General features: G+C 47.3%; 1 protein-coding gene across 2 annotated transcripts in view; it reads left to right on the forward strand.

Moving 5' to 3' along the window:
• LOC126539981 (dual oxidase maturation factor 1-like) overlaps nt 1-16,224 on the forward strand; it is a 229,305-nt gene that overhangs the window by 146,452 nt on the left and 66,629 nt on the right. The window contains exon 1 of one of the 2 annotated variants that reach the window (XM_050186806.2): nt 14,729-15,171. The exons of the other annotated variant lie outside the window; for it this stretch is intronic. The gene's annotated coding sequence lies outside the window, so the exon portion shown is untranslated. Of the gene's footprint in view, nt 1-14,728; nt 15,172-16,224 lie in introns of those variants that run through there. 2 annotated transcript variants of the gene reach the window in all.

Raw genomic sequence — 16,224 nt, forward strand, 5'->3', positions numbered from 1 at the left:
CGACCGGCAAAGTGGGTGCAAGCGCGCTACAGGGGACCTGAAGGCTTGCGAACCCGAGGGCGTCCACACCCAATAAGTGCTTTCGGATGCCACACGGGCGCTCTGCCCCCTCCCAAGTAAGAGGCGATGGGAAGACTAGTGCAAAAAATGTAGGGAAACGGCAGGAAACGGAGACTTGAAAAATTGGTTATGGGAATTCATCATGGGTTTTTACACTTTTCTAACCTATAGGTATAACATTAGGCAGTATACAATAGCGAAAGAGCTTAGTGGCCCGTTCCAAAGCCTCCATCCGGGCGCCCACTGATCGAATGGACCCTCCAGCTCCTTTTCGAAGGATGCATCTTTCTTAACCCTCCTAGCTGTTTTTGCCCCATGGCGGCTAACCGGCAGGAACGGTAGTCGACCCCGAGAACTCCCGCTGTCGCTCTTTGTGACTCCGTATTTTATTGTGGAATCACTACACATTTCCTTCGCGCACTTATGCCACATTGGAACCGCACTGATCGATGAGTTATTGTCGCTATTATCGTGACCTGAAAACGCGGTAGTTTTTTCGCCACATCATACGTTTTCATGATGGGTATCGTGCAAAACAGCACCAACTCTCTCATTGCGACTGAGTAGTGAGCCACGGGGTACTGACCTTCATTAAGCCAGTGGCATCTTTTTGGACTCGCCACCATAAACTTGCGTAATAGCAATAGGGTGCAACCATCATCAATGAAGTATGCATTACGGCAAACAATAAAGCAAGGGTGGAACGCGTTGTTGTTTCTGCTTCTTGCCGTCAGTGTCCCATCATCGCGCGTTTTTTAAAGGTTTTTCAAGTAGTTTTCGGGGGGCTATTTATCTGTTTGTATGTTTCTATCTATGCATCTATCTATGTATGTATGTTTGTATCTAACCTTTTTCCCACCTACGAGGATCACTGGGTAGTCAGTGGTGCATAGGGCAGCACACCCGGCAGCCATGCTGAAGTAACAGGGTTCGAAACCAACCATCGGCCCAACTATAGTCACTGAGTACGTGGCAATGTTTACATATGGGCCGCTATTTAACGAACCACTTTCTCGCTGACTTGGGCCACTGTAGGCGTGGGACTGGTATAGGCACCACTGCTCTAAGAAACTCTGACACCGACTTGGAGCACTGAATATGTACTATTCGGTCTCTGCTTACCTTCAGTGAACCTCTTTGATGCCAACTTGGGTGTATATGTCAGTAGCTCTGTCCCTCTCTTCAATGAACATATTGGACGCCAAATTAGGTAACTAGGTAATTCTCACCGGGAGTTTCCCGCTATATAATGACAAAAATATCCTTCTAATTTCTTGGTTTCTCCGTGGAACAGACGGCGTTCGCCGTGCAAAGCAGCGTGCAGCAGCAGAAGTGTAGCGGGAGAGCAGCTTGGCTGCATTTTCGCCAGCTGATTTTGCGATGGGAGATTTACAACTGCGGTGTGCCAAAAAAAGAAAAAAACATCTGGAATTTCTCCCGTGCTGGCACAATATTGAGCCCATTTGACATGAGTACCTCAAGGACGCTGCTGCGCAGTTAGTGCCCTGGGTATGTGCCGATCTTGAATGAACGCCTTTCGTGCCTACGGTCTAGCGAGATGCGCCACTGAACCCAGTTTGGGGGTCAGCAAGCTTGGAGGTACCTCGGCGCGTTCGCACGAAACGACCGCCCATCATGTGCGAACTTCTCGGCAGACGGCGCAGCGTGCCCACAACGATGCGCGACAAGGGCTGCCGCAAGGTACGTTTCTCAGTGCATGCACGAGGGCGCCATGCATTTCCAAGGTAGAGTTAGTAAGTAAGTAAGTAAGTGGTCCTGATCCCTTTTGACTCAGGGCAGGCGTTTATCAACGCCACAGGAGATGTTCAGAGTACAAGAAGAAAAGAAATTAAGGAGAGAAAACACAGAAAAGAACATAAAACACAGTTTTGTCACAGTCTGTGAGTCCGTCTGGTAGGTCCGGTTTGTTGTATTCTAGGCTCCAGTCGCCTTGGATTTCACCAAAGCCACGACAATCCAATCCGCCAGCGCTGCCGGTTCAAGTCAGCGCGTCCCAGATGCGTCGCTGCCTGGTCGGCCGTCTTTATTTTAGGAGCTCGTGTAGCTGAGGAGGTCGGCATCAGCGGCCACTCGCTGTGACTGGGCGGCTCTAACCGGGCGATATCTGTCTGCGGGTTTCCTTCACATATTCGGCTCGCCTGACCAGTCGTTCCCACTGTTCTAGCCGGATCTTCGTAGTCTCGGCGCGTGCAGTTCGGTCCTCCTCGGTGAGACCAGTCAGCGCCAGGCTCTCAGCCAGGGGGCACGATTCGCGTTGCCTCCGCTAGATGGCGCAGGATGTTTCTCGCAAATAGAAAATAAAGTCCCTTGGTAATTTGAAAGAACCGCCATTCTTTGAACTCTGCCGCTTCCGCGCTACCTCCTCGTCTCCTCCTCGCCCCTTGCACGGCCCCCTGCGGGAAGCGGTCTCGCGCCCGTTTTTCTGCACGACGATTGGTCTCCCGGCCGTTGCCCTTGGAAACCACGGATCTTGCGTTTTGCTTGTGTTTCTCTTTTTCGTCCGCGCCATTTTTCTTCTCAGCGTAGCGAACGTTCTACACTCATGGTTATGCTCTTTCTATGATATCACAAGGAAAGCCTGGCGGCTTGCACACGAAGCAGTGGCTGCATAACATTGCCGTAGGCAATTCGTTCTGACAAAGAACATTGTTGCCTGCGAGGTGAGCCGTCCTTATTATTGGTCGTATAAAAGTATCCCCTAATGCTGCACTTTATTATTCTTCCCGCCTGCTCACCAGCGCATTTGCTGCGGCAATTTGTACGTTGCATAAAAATGGTGTCCTCACAATGCTTAATATTCTGCTGGGACTGCATCAACCTCGTAGGTCTCCAACTGTCATTCAGTCTTAAATGCAGCACTATAGATTCTGCTTTCCGCTGTTAACATTTCGGCGAAGATACAGCCTTTCGATCGTACGTTTCACGATTGTTCGGATCTGTTGCCTGTTTTACTCAAAATTAATATAGCGGGCTGTGGAGGGGCTATTATTTTCAGGCTACGTCGATGTGTGCGTTAGTCATACAATTAATGCAGGCCCTGAAAAAATTTGTGACAAGTACATCCGTGGTATTGCAGGTGATGAGCGCTAGGTAGTCCACATTGCGTTTTTGTTTTAGTTTTAAGGCGAAAGCCTTTAGATCTGTTTCAAGGTCGCGTTCTCAATAGAAAAGATCATGTGTCCCAGGAAGCATGTCCAGCCATGTATAAGAGGTTAATTATTGGCCAATTCATGATTCATTAGCGATTGAATTAATGTGGATTAAGGAGGATTAAGGTTAAATGGCGTGTATTAAGTTTGATTGGGGTGTATTGAGGAGGATTAAGGTGGATCTAGGTGCATGAACAAGGTTTAAGATGTATTAAGAAGGATTAGGTTATTTAAGGTGGATGAATGAAGATTAAGGTTGATTAGGACGGATTAAGGCAAATTAGGGTTGGTGAAGGAGTATTAAGACCGAATAGGGTAGATTGAAGCGATTAAGTGATCTTATGGCGGATTAACGTGGATGAAAGTAAATTTAAGTGGATTGGGGTTGATGAAGTTGGTTTAAGATGAATTACAGTACGCCTTACAAGACTTTCGCATTCGCGTTTCTGAGGCTGTGCCTAATGACACCTTGGATTTTCGGAATTCGCTTTGAACTGCACTTCCACGTAGGCGTGAGTGGGCGACGATTATTATTTGGTTTTCTCACGGATACAGGCCATGTGCAGGGGGTGTTCACGTGATCGCGCACGGGATCACCTGAACACCCCTTGCCGGGAATCATTGCTTTAATAGCGATCGTTTTCAAATCACATTTCTGCGCTTTTGTTCTGTGGATAAACTTCTTTCATTGATTTAACACGAGCCGCAATTATTGCATCAACGCGCTTTCATTACGAAGGGTAAGCAATGGATCAATATTGTTGTCATGATGTACTAATGCAGAGAATATTCTGCAGGCAATAATGTTCAGCACTGCAACGTATTTCACCCTAATCAACCTTCATCCTCCTTAATCCACCATAATATTCCTTAATACACCTTAAACAACCTTCATTCACCTTAATCCACGTTCATCGACCTTAATGCATCCTACTACAATCACTAATCAGTCAATGATTAACTTTGATAATCAGTCATCATAATCATCAGCCTGTTTTATGTCCGCTGCAGGACGAAGGCCTCTCGCTGCAATCTCCAATTACCCCTGTGCTGCGCCAGCCCATTCCAACTAGCGCCCGCGAATTTCCTAATTTCGTCACTCCAGCTTGTCTTCTGACATCCTGGACTGCGTTTCGCTTCTCTTGGAACCCATTCTCTGACCTTAATGGTCCAACGGTTATCTAACCGGCGCATCACATGACCTGCCCACCTCCATTTTTTTGTCTTGATGACAATCAGAGTATCGTCTATACCCGTTTGCTCTCTGATCCAAAACACTCTCTTTCTGTCTCTTCAGGTTATGCCTAGCAATCGTCGTTTCATCGCTCTTTGCGCGGTCCTTTACTTGTTCTCAAACTTCTTTGTCAGTCACCAAGTCTGTGCGCCATATGTCAGCACTGGTAAAATGCACCGATTCTGCACTTTCCCGTTAGCTTCCAGTGAGGAGCTGACAATGTTTGCCGTATGCGATCCAATCCATTTTTATACTTGTATGAATTTCTTTCTCATGATCAGGGTGGGTCCCTGTGATTAGTTGACCTAGGTAAACGTACTCTTTCACAAAATCTAGAGGCTGATTGGCTATCCTAAACTCTTGTTCCCTTGCCCGGCTCTTCATCATTATCTGTGTATTCTGCATATTAATCTTCAACCCCACTCTTGCACTCTCTCTGTTTAGGTCCTCAATCATTTGTTGAAGCTCGTCTGCATTGTTTCTGAATAGAACAATGTCATCGGGATACCGAAGGTTGCTGAGATATTCGCCGTCGTTTCATACTCTTAAGCCTTCACAGTTTAATAGCTTGAATACTTCATCCAAGCACGCATTGAACAGCATCGGAGAGATTGTGTCTCCTTGTCTGACCCATTCCTTTATAGGTGTCTTCCTACTTTTCTTGTGTAGAATTAAGGTGGCTCTGGAATCTCTGTAGATATTTTCTAAGGTATTAGCGTAAGCGTTCTGTACTGCTTGATTACATAGTGCCTCTATGACTGTTGGTATCTCTAGTGAATCAAATGCTTCTTCCTAATCAATGAAAGCCATATAGAGAGGTTTATTGTACTCTGCGGATTTCTCGATAACCTAACTAATGACATGGATGTCGTCCATTGTAGAATACCTCTTCGTGAAGCCACCTTGTTCCCTTGGCTGACTGAATTCCAGTGTAGACCTCATTCTATTGAAAATTATTTTTGTAAATATTTTATATAATATGGGAGTAAGCTAATGAGAGTATAATTTCTGAATTCTTTACCGTCTTCCTTTTTGTGAATTAGTACGATGTTTGCATTTTTCCAGTTTTCTGGGAGCCTTTCGGTCGATAGACACTTCGTATAAAGAGCCGCCAGTTTTCCAAGCATTATGTCTCCTACATTTTTGATTAAGTCGATTGTTATTCCATCTTCTCCTGCCGCTGTTCCTCGTTTCATGTCTTGCACGCTCCTTCTTACCTCTTCGCTAGTTATAGGGGCAGTGTCTGTATCCTGTACATCATCATCATCATCATCAGCCTGGTTACGCCCACTGCAGGGCAAAGGCCTCTCCCATACTTCTCCAACAACCCCGGTCATGTACTAATTGCGGCCACGCCGTCCCTGCAAACTTCTTAATCTCATCCGCCCACCTAACTTTCTGCCGCCCCCTGCTACGCTTCCCTTCCCTTGGGATCCAGTCCGTAACCCTTAATGACCATCGGTTATCTTCCCTCCTCATTACATGTCCTGCCCATGCCCATTTCTTTTTCTTGATTTCAACTAAGATGTCATTAACTCGCGTTTGTTCCCTCACCCAATCTGCTCTTTTCTTATCCCCTAACGTTACACCTATCATTCTTCTTTCCATAGCTCGTTGCGTCGTCCCCAATTTGAGTAGAACCTTTTCGTAAGCCTCCAGGTTTCTGCCCCGTAGGTGAGTACTGGTAAGACACAGCTATTATGCACTTTTCTCTTGAGGGATAATGGCAACCTGCTGTTCATGATCTGAGAATGCCTGCCAAACGCACCCCAGCCCATTCTTATTCTTCCGATTATTTCCGTCTCATGATCCGGATCCGCCGTCACTACCTGCCCTAAGTAGATGTATTCCCTTACGACTTCCAGTGCCTCGCTGCCTATTGTAAATTGCTGTTCTCTTCCGAGACTGTTAAACATTACTTTAGTTTTCTGCAGATTAATTTTTAGACCCACTCTTCTGCTTTGCCTCTCCAGCTCAGTGAGCATGCATTGCAATTGGTCCCCTGAGTTACTAAGCAAGGCAATATCATCAGCGAATCGCAAGTTACTAAGGTATTCTCCATTAATTTTTATCCCCAATTCTTCCCAATCCAGGTCTCTGAATACCTCCTGTAAACACGCTGTGAACAGCATTGGAGAGATCGTATCTCCCTGCCTGACGCCTTTCTTTATTGGGATTTTGTTGCTTTCTTTATGGAGGACTACGGTGGCTGTGGAGCCGCTATAGATATTTTTCAGTATTTTTTACATACGGCTCGTCTACACACTGATTCCGTAATGCCTCCATGACTGCTGAGGTTTCGACAGAATCAAACGCTTTCTCATAATCAATGAAAGCTATATATAAGGGTTGGTTATATTCCGCACATTTCTCTATCACCTGACTGATAGTGTGAATATGATCTATTGTTGAGTAGCCTTTACGGAATCCTGCCTGGTCCTTTGCTTGACAGAAGTCTAAGGTGTTCCTGATTCTATTTGCGATTACCTTAGTAAATATTTTGTAGGCAACGGACAGTAAGCTGATCGGTCTATAATTTTTCAAGTCTTTGGCGTCCCCTTTCTTATGGATTAGGATTATGTTAGCGTTCTTCCAAGATTCCGGTACGCTCGACGTCATGAGGCATTGCGTATACAGGGTGGCCAGTTTCTCTAGAACAATCTGCCCACCATCCTTCAACAAATCTGCTGTTACCTGATCCTCCCCAGCTGCCTTGCCCCTTTGCATAGCTCCCAAGGCTTTCTTTACTTCTTCCGGCATTACCTTTGGGACTTCGAATTCCTCTAGACTATTTTCTCTTCCATTATCGTCGTGGGTGCCACTGGTACTGTATAAATCTCTATAGAACTCCTCAGCCACTTGAACTATCGCATCCATATCAGTAATGATATTGCCGGCTTTGTCTCTTAACGCATACATCTGATTCTTGCCAATTCCTAGTTTCTTCTTCACTGTTTTTAGGCTTCCGCCGTTCCTGAGAGCATGTTCAATTCTATCCATATTATACTTCCTTATGTCAGCTGTCTTACGCTTGTTGATTAACTTCGAAAGTTCTGCCAGTTCTATTCTAGCTGTAGGGTTAGAGGCTTTCATAGATTGGCGTTTCTTGATCAGATCTTTCGTCTCCTGCGATAGTTTACTGGTATCCTGCCTAATCGAGTTACCACCGACTTCCATTGCACACTTCTTAATGATGCCCACAAGATTGTCGTTCATTGCTTCAACACTAAGGTCCTCTTCCTGAGTTAAGGCCGAATACCTGTTCTGTAGCTTGATCTGGAATTCCTCTATTTTCCCTCTTACCGCTAACTCATTGATCGGCTTCTTATGTACCAGTTTCTTCCTTTCCCTCCTCAGGTCTAGGCTAATTCGAGTTCTTACCATCCTGTGGTCACTGCAGCGCACCTTGCCGAGCACGTCCACATCTTGTATGATGCCAGGGTTAGCGCAGAGTATGAGGTCTATTTCATTTCTAGTCTCGCCGTTCGGGCTCCTCCACGTCCACTTTCGGCTATCCCTCTTGCGGAAGAAAGTATTCATTATCCTCATATTATTTATTCTGTTCCGCAAACTCGACTAATAATTCCCTCCTGCTATTCCTAGTGCCTATGCCATATTCCCCCACTGCCTTGTCTCCAGCCTGCTTCTTGCCTATCTTGGCATTAAAGTCGCCCATTAGTATAGTGTATTTGGTTTTCACTCTACCCATCGCCGATTCCACGTCTTCATAGAAGCTTTCGACTTCCTGGTCGTCATGACTGGATGTAGGGGCGTAGACCTGTGCAATCTTCATTTTGTACCTCTTATTAAGTTTAACAACAAGACCTGCCACCCTCTCGTTAATGCTATAGAATTCCTGTATGTTACCAGCTATATTCTTATTAATCAGGAATCCGACTCCGAGTTCTCTTCTTTCCGCTAGGCCCCGGTAGCACAGGACGTGCCCGCTTTTTAGCACTGTATATGCTTCTTTTGGCCTCCTAACTTCACGGAGCCCTATTATATCCCATTTACTGCCCTCTAATTCCTCCAATAGCACTGCTAGACTCGCCTCACTAGATAACGTTCTAGCGTTAAACGTTGCCAGGTTCATATTCCAATGGCGGCCTGTCCGGAGCCAGTGATTCTTAGCACCGTCTGCAGCGTCGCAGGTCTGACCGCCGCCGTGGTCAGTTGCTTCGCAGCTGCTGGGGACTGAGGGCCGGGGTTTGATTGTTGTGTTCATATAGGAGGTTGTGGCCAAGTACTGCACCATGGTGGCCAATCGTGCTCTGGTGAGGGAGTGCGTTACCGGTTCTGGTCACCGGGATCAGGCCACACTCCAGGCCTGTTTGTGCAATTTTATCAACACGCGGATTTCTTTTTTTTTTTTTTTTAATCCGGTGGAAAATTGCCGGCACCGGGATTCGAACGACGGACCTCTTGCACGCGAGGCGGGTGTTCTAGCTCTACGCTACCGCTGCATCGTATCCTGTACATTACTGTTTAATTGAGGTATCCTGACCCCTCTGGGTACTTTACAGGTCAGTATAGAATTCTTCCGCTGCTTTTACTATACCTTCAAGATTGTTGATGATCTTACCCTTCTTAATTAGCTTTCAGTGCATACGTCTTAGTTTGTCCTATGCCAAGTTTCTTTCTCACTGATTTCAGGCTGCGTTCACTTTTTACGCTTCTCCAGTCTTTGTCACGTTATAGTTTCGAATATAACTTATTTTCGCTTTTTTGATCAGTTTTGACAGTTCCGCGAATTCTATCTTATCTCTTCAGTTGGCCACACTCATTCTTTCTCGTTTCTTTATTAGGTCCCTTGTTACTTGGGAGAGATTGCCTACTGTTTGCATTGGTGCCTTGCCTCCCATTTCAATGGGTGCTTCTGAAGCCAGCCTAGCTACGGTTTCATTCATTGCCTCTATGTGATCTTCATTTCTCTGTTCTAAGGCTGCATATTTATTTGCAAGTACCAGCCTGAATTTGTCTGCTTTTACCTTTACTGCTTCTAGGTTGACCTGTTTTTTCTTGACCAATTTTACTCTTTCTCTCTTCAAATTGATGTGAATCCTGGCCCTCACTAACCTATGATCACTGCATTTTACCCTACCTATAACTTCTACATCCTGCACTATGCTGGGATCAGCAGAAAGTATGAAACCGATTTCATTTCTTGTTTCATTATTAGGGCTCTTCCAGGTCCACTTTCTGTTGCTGCGTTTCCTGAAGAAGGTGTTGATTCTTCGAAGCTTATTCCTCTCTGCGAACCAGCATCGCTCCTCTAGCGTTCCTAGAGTCAACGCCGTAGTTGCCAATTGATTGTTCACCAGCCTGATCTTTCCCCACTTTTGCATTAAACTCGCCCATTACTACAATATACTGAGTTTGCACTTTTCTCATCGCTAATTCAACATCTTCATAAACCTTATCTACTTTATCATCATCGTGACTGCATGTTAGAGGGTTGGCTTGTACTACCTTTAATCTATAGCTCTTATTAACTTGGATTACGACTACAGCTACCCTCTCATTAATGCTGTAGAATTCGACAATGTTGCCTGCTATGTCTTTATGGATTAGAAATCCTACCGCAGATTGCTTTTTATCTGGGAGACCTCTATAGCAGAGGACATGTCCGTTAATCAGCAATCTGTAAGCTTCACCAGTTCTTCTAATCTCACTAAGGCCGATGATATCCCAAACAATGTCTGATAGTTCCTCAAAGAAACCTGCTAAGCTTGCCTCACTCGACAGAGTTCGGCAAGTAAAGGTTGACAAAGTCAGTTTCCATTAGCGGCCTGTCCGGGCCGAGAGGTTCGTAGCACCCTCTGCTTACAGGTCTGACCGCCGCCTTGGTCAGGTGCTCCGCAGCTTCTGTGGACTGAGGACCGTGGGTGGATTGTAGGGATGATTTGGGAGGTGCATGATTTGCTAATCAGTAATCATATCTCATACACGGCTCGACATGCTTTGGCTCACTTCCGGCCTTCCTTGGGTCACGTGATACTTTCTATACCTCACAATGCGACCTCCACGCGCAGAGGGATGTGTCACAAGCAATGCTAGGTCAGATGCAAAAAGTAAAGCATCTTATCATGTGGCAGAAAAATTATGTGGGGTTAGAACTCGCCTGAAATCTCCTTTTACATCAATATACCCTCTTCATACGGCTTGAAGAAAAAAAAACGAACCTCCTCATAAAGGTTGCCTTCAGCCTTATCGATGCTGTTATCGGCCTTTCTCACAATTTTCAACACCACTGGGGCGCGCAACTGGCCCAAGATAACGCGCCTCCATAGAATGCTGCGGCCCGTCCGCGGAAGCCCAGAAGAAAATGTTTGCCGTGCGCAGCGCGCGCGGCCGGTGGTCGAGGAGAATCGAGGAGGAAAGCGCTGCGGGAAGGAGAGTGCCGCTACTTTAAAATTACCAAGGGACTTGAGTAGCAAACCCAGGGAACGCTACAGTACACCCCTCACGCATAAGACGCTCAGACGGTGGCAATACGTTGCGGCGCTATTGGGGGTGAGCTCCACCACTGGAAATGCTGGCGCTGCCGTCGGCGTGACGTGTGTCTTGAAGCATCACGTGAACAAAGCGGCCGCGTCGGCTGCTTCGGAAGTGCCGAAGCGATCTGAAAATGAAAGCTTAATGTCCCGCCTGCGCTGCGGTTCTGACTAAGTGAGAAGGTTTTCCCACTTCTGGTGCATTCTTGGCAACACTTGAAAGCACTGTAATAGGTAGTGGCTGCCTTTGAAGGCGTCCAACATGGTAGGCTACTGCTCGATGCCGCAGTGCCGTGCGTATAAGTAACGGAGCCTAGTGTAAACCTTCACACGTACCCGCGGGAGAAGCTGCAAAAAGCTTGGATCGCGAAACTTAGAACCAGCAAGCAGCCATATCGGCTACAACTCGTGTGAGCAGCAAGCATTTCCACGAGAAAGACCACTGCTACGGCGTCGGGGTTGCGATGTTCAGGGAGTAGCAGAAAGCGCGCACTGAGACGCTCGCCCGTGCGCGCTACCTTGCTAATGCCATGAAAATTTGACCTAGGAACTTGTTGATGCTAGATATTGATGCTGCCAAGTTGATTGGAATGGAAATGCAACGGTAATAAGCGCCTTAAGAAAAGGCAGGGCATATGTTCATATTTATGTTAGCACTTAACAATATATGTATACTGTATTAAGAAAAAGAAACAGTGGGAAATCGCTGAGAAGACCTATAGACATGCAGTGCAATGTGTCTTGAGAAATAATGATATTAAAGAGTCGAATAATATAGAAGAAAAGAAAAAAAGAGATTGAATCGTCGCGATCGCACACAACAAGTCGCCGTAGGCGTCCAAGTTGAAAACTCGGCGCTCGCTACTTTCGTGTCGAGAGTGCTGTGTCAAGCTGGTGACGCGCAAGCCGTTCGGGACTAGGAAGTACCCGGCTCGCATCGTTATAGAAAGGAAATGCGAGTAAGAGAGATGACGATCATTGTTGTGGGACAAGATAGAGCCCAAAGGGTGTAAGCTTTTTTGAGAGTGTAGCTATAAATAAACAATTTTTGAACTGCTCTGACAGCCTCCACGCAACAATGGTTGCTTGTGTACGGTTAAGTGCTCATATCCTCGGCCTGAAGCTCACAGAACGGCGCGAAAACGCGCTCGCGTAACATTGTGCGCGGACATGCATGCACACGCGCACTCAGTCACTGTGAAGGTGTCCGATCCCTGCGTTGAGGCTTCATTCTGTCATGCTCCATTTGGTTATACAGACAGCCTGCTATAAGAACTTATGCCACATAGTTTGCTTTCAACGACTGCCTACCTTTCTCGCAAGAAACCTGTTCGAGGGACTCCATCGCGGCGATCGCGCGCAGTGGGCGTTCACTGTACGTATTCGGTAAATAGATAGCGTCTGTAAACGATTCTGTGCTTTCAGTGTGCACAAGATTATTATTTTGACAGTAAAGAACTTCTGTTGTTTCGAGAGGACTTACAGAAGTGTCCAGGAGGGCTCCCGCATAGTGTTTTTATTGAGCGCCGACAGCCAAACCTATGATGAGTGTCTCGCCTTATCCCTCATACTACGTAAGCGAGGCGTTTCCGGCAGATGGCGACTACGTAAGCCCTCGCCGTTAATGTTGCTTCAGTGCTACGCGCATTACCGTCGACAGTCATCGTGAGATGCATGGACTCTGCCGAATTTTTAAATGCGAAGCGTTTCTTTGCCTACAGTCGGGCACACATTTAGAAGAAAGAGGAGGCCCCGCCCTGATGACCGGAGCGCGACAGCCGATTGCCTCCTTTTTATTCTCAAGGATGTGACAGCTTTCTTCTTATTTCTTTTTCACGTTTAATAAAAAATTTATTGTAGCTCGACACGGGAAACGAGCAGCCCCACCGCCAACAGTAGGCATCAGACTTTGGCAAACTGTCCTCGTAATAACTTCACTTTGGAGCAAAATAAACACTATGGAACAAACACGCAGTATGTTTTTTCGGTAGCAGTGTGTCGCCGCGGGATCCTGGTCTCAGAGAAAACTTAGCGCAGCGTCAGCAACGCTCGCTGCAATCTTCGGTCGCAGGATCACGGCTCGGCACAAATGCATGTGGCACGAATGGTGCATCATAAGCTCGCAATCATATTTCCGGCTTGGTAGACCACCACAAACATGGCAATGAAAGAGGTACATCGAACAAGTAAAACTTATACAAAAGACAAGACGTTTCGGCTTCCATACGGAAGCCTTGTAGGGACCTAGACAACAAAGACCCGCTCGTATCATACCACGAAATCACTTCAAATCATAGGTTATCATGAAGACTCTTTCCTGCTCGTCACCCAAAGGTCAAAAAAGCACAGGCCGTCACTTACAGACAGTTGCAGACTAGGACATACATCACACCAACAACACTAAGCAGGATCAATCCTGACCTTCCTACCGAATGCCCACACTGCGGCCACGGATACAACAACTTCGAACACATGCTCTGGCTCTGCCCTGCCAACGCGAGCACGGACTTTCCCGACCAGACTTCCTGGGACTCAGTGCTCAGAAGCACAGAGCTCATCGCTCAGCTCAAGGCTGTCCAGAGGGCCCGGGCCGTCGCCGAAGGAGTCTGTCTACCGGCCCCGACCTGGGTGGAGCCGCCGGATTGATTTCCCCTCAGGACTTAAATTCTCACTCACGCACTCGCTACGACTACGTAAAATATGCTATTTGTATCTGTACAATATTGTATTTGTATAATATGTATTTTGTACTCAGATTTTTCAATTTCACTTTGTATGCATCCTGCTAAGGTTCTGGAAAGAGGACCGCAGTATGAATTAAAAAAAAATATTGACTGGACGAAATCTAGTCTAATCGGTCAGGAAGGAAACTGGAAGTCACACCTGTCTCTGGAGATACAATCAACAGCACGCACGCTAAATCGAAACGAAGGGACCCTACCCCCGTCATACGCGCGGTGCTTGCAGAACATGCAAAAACCAACACTTAAAAGAGGCCCTGGAACCTTTTTCGCCCCATTGTGAACAAGGCTTCCGTATGGAAGCCGAAACGTCTTGTCTTTTAATAAGTTGTACTTCGTCGGTGTACGTCTTTCTATGTCATGTCTCATCCCGACAAGGCGGACGTGGGTCGAACTCTCGATTACGCCACTAGAAGAGTTTGCGAATTCACTCTGACGAGGGGCAGACGCATGCGACTGACGCCACTCGACCCACTTAGAAGCGCGGCGGCCATCTTCTCCATCGGAGGTGTCACCGGGCGTCCGGCTCGTGACGTCAGTCTGGAGTGTGCGCCCATTGGTGCAGGCTCCTGTACATCCGCCTTGGAGGAGTAAACACCCATTTTTCCTAAAGCTGTACCCGACTATAGCCGGAGCCAAGGTCAAACGCGAGGCCATGCAAGGTCGCATAACATGTCGCGTGTGCACCTCCGTGCGCCCGCTCGCTGGCCGCTTTCGGCGCTCCTTGCTCCACGCGGCCCTCCCTCCCATGCTTTCGCTCGCGCACCGGAATGGCTCGCCCTCTCCTTGCGTGGATACGGACGCTTCTTGAGCAAGAAGAGAAGCGACGGCCGAAGAAGAGCGGCACATGCGGGACCTTCGGAAGGCATGCGGCACATGCGGGACCGGCACATGCGGAACAGCGGAGGGCTGCCACATGCGGGACCTTCGGAAGAACTTTGTTGAAGAAAAATTTGTAGCGTCTGCGACCGCCTCTTGTTCCGGTCGTACGTCTTGAGTGGTCGCGGGAAGTTCGTTTGGGCTTTGCATCATGTGCTGGCGAGATTAAGCCAGCTAATCGTAGAGGGTGTTTTCTGCAGTAATTTTTTCGCATTGTGTTCGTCTCGGTAGAGGAAACGATGAGTGAAACTTGAGTCCATAGCTAAAGTGGCGAAAGTGACACGCAAGTCGAAGGCGCAAGGTCTTTCTCCAAACCGTCGCGTTTCCTGCTTTTGAACACAGCAACGCTTTCGGAGAACAGACGGCGGCGAAGGAGTGGCGTGTGCAGCAGGAAGGCGGCACCTACGCGTCGCCGAGAAAAGCGCCGGCTGCAAGCGCAATCCTTCACGCGCGAACGTGCAGCGCTATGCGCCTGCAACTCGCGTTCGGGGCGGGAACAAGTCTGCTCCTACGCAGCGGCAGTGTGTAAGCCACAGGCCGAGTGCATTCTCGCTGGTGAATCTGACTCGTCCAGGACGAAGGCACGCATAAAGGTTTGACACTTGACGCTATTTTTATGCCCTCAAACGCTTCGGCTTGACATGCACTTTCGTTTCGTTGCCCAAGCATAAGTGAGTTGCACAACAGCTATAATTAGACGGGTGATAAGCGAACAAACGTAAAAGAAGATATTTAGTGATTTATGAAGGCATATCGTTGTCCTGCTGCGTAAGTTCTAGTTTCCAGCTGCGGCTCCGTATGAAGCCCGACGGCAGAACGCATCTGATTTATTTCGCCTAACATCGGCTAAGCTGGGCTACATCGCAGTCAAGAGCTCTGAAGTAACTCTGGCTAACTCAGTAAGAAAAAAAAAAAAAGCTCGCAGGATGAAGTCGTTGCCCCGAGAATTAAAGACTACGACCTATAGCAAGGGGGGGGGGGGGGGGGGGAACTAAAAGGAAAGATGAAAAAAAAAAAAACTTGTGCTGTAGGTCCTGATCGCGCATGACAAATAAACTTACCTCAGAAAAATAATGCAGTGCACCTGCCCAAAGTCCTATTTTGAATTTTGGACGAAACACGTAAATCGCAACATCACTGAGGCCGCTAAAAAAATTCGCATAAGTTTATTAGCGTCATGCCTTTCGATTAATATGTAACATCAGCACTACGGTTTCGGTAAAGAGCGTGAGACAGTTATGCCAGTTTCAACCAATTTGACTGCGGGTTGAAGTCTTCCATGGGTTATTTTGTTGCTTGGGCACCTCGTTCGGTGCCTTAAGTGCCACTGAAGCTTAAGTTGCTGTCGCTGTTATTACGTACGTTATATCTTTTATAAAGCCCAGGGCGTGGCAGCCTTGGCAAAATAAGAAAAGATGGCCCCTTGATATCGAAGGTGAAGAATATGCGACGTGGTCGATGGAGCGGAAATGGCAGTTTGCCTCGGCGTCACACTAGTGTACGACATTTCTGTCTGGTTACTATACTAGCGCTTTCAATAAACTCAGGTTGCAGAGCGCTCAATGAAGGGCCTCTTAAAACTCACTGTGTGTAAAATTACGACGGGACGGGTTGACGGAACAGGTTGCCATCTCGCTGAGTGCATC

This window comes from Dermacentor andersoni, chromosome 2 (genome assembly GCF_023375885.2).
Source record: "Dermacentor andersoni chromosome 2, qqDerAnde1_hic_scaffold, whole genome shotgun sequence".
Classification (NCBI taxonomy): domain Eukaryota; kingdom Metazoa; phylum Arthropoda; class Arachnida; order Ixodida; family Ixodidae; genus Dermacentor; species Dermacentor andersoni.